At 39.8% G+C, this 1,140-nt stretch overlaps 1 protein-coding gene across 2 annotated transcripts in view; it reads right to left on the bottom strand.

The window, feature by feature from the left end:
* Positions 1 to 1,140, bottom strand: part of GRIA3 (glutamate receptor, ionotropic, AMPA 3) — a 491,170-nt gene that overhangs the window by 151,273 nt on the left and 338,757 nt on the right. The window lies entirely within an intron of this gene.

The following is a 1,140-nucleotide window of genomic DNA, read 5'->3' on the forward strand; positions in this document are numbered from 1 at the left end:
CCTTAAGTTTGGAGAACACCAGCTTCACATTCATCCTATCGTATTTTGTTTCATTGCAATTACAATCGCCTCCATGCACCATCAAACAACCAAAGGGTATACCCCACAAATCTGCCCCCCTGGCCGACAGCACACAGCCCCTCTCCCTCCCTGCTCCATCTCTCCACGTCATGGTCTTTGCCTCCATTTCTGGCATCACTGCTTCTCTTGGTAGGGTCTTGCACTCTGCTCTTCTCACTTGATGGTTCCAGGGACTTCCGTTACTGCATGGTTGCAACCATTTTTGTATATCTTTATTAAAACTTTATTTGCATGGGCTATCGGGGATATTGTCTGATGATTTTGCATTCTGTTGGGTCTCCTCTCTTTGGAATGGGCACAAATACAGATCTCTTCTAATTAATTCATCAAGTCTTCCAAATGTCTTGTCATAGATGAGTGAATGCCTCTAGTGCCTCATCAGTTTGTTGAAAGAGTTCAATTTTTATTCCAAGTTATTCTTTGCCAATGCCTTCAATGCATATTGGACTTCTTCCTTCAGGATCACTGGCTACCTCTTGAAATGGTTGAACATCGACAATTCCTCTTTGGTGCAATGACTTTGTGTATTCCTTCTATTTTCTTTTGATGCTTTCTGCATCATTCAATATTTTGCCCATGGAATCCTTCAATACTGCAAGTTGAGGCTTGAATTTTTTCTCCAATTCCTTCAGCTTGAGAAATGCTGAGCGTGTTCTTCCTTTTTGGTTTTCTAACTCCTGGTCTTTGCATATTTTGTTAGAATATTTGACTTTGTCTTCTAGAGATGACATTTGAAATTTTCTGTTCAGCTCTTGTACCTCCCCACTTCTTCAATTTGGTTTAGCATCTCTATGCTGGAGAGCAAGTTTCAGAGTCTCTTCTAACATTCATTTTGGTCTTTTCCTTCTTTCTTGCTTTCTTAATGACCTTTTGCTTTCTTCCTTTATGTTGCTCTTGATGTCATCCCACAACTCTTCTGTTCTTTGATCTTTAGTGTTTAATGCATCAAATCTGTTCAGATGATCTCTAATTCAGGTGGGATATATTCAAGATCATATTTTAGGTCCTGTGGACTTGCTTTAATTTTCTTCAGCTTCAGCCTGAATTTACACATGAGCA

Source organism: Chrysochloris asiatica, unplaced genomic scaffold (assembly GCF_000296735.1).
Source record: "Chrysochloris asiatica unplaced genomic scaffold, ChrAsi1.0 scaffold00051, whole genome shotgun sequence".
NCBI classification, from domain to species: domain Eukaryota; kingdom Metazoa; phylum Chordata; class Mammalia; order Afrosoricida; family Chrysochloridae; genus Chrysochloris; species Chrysochloris asiatica.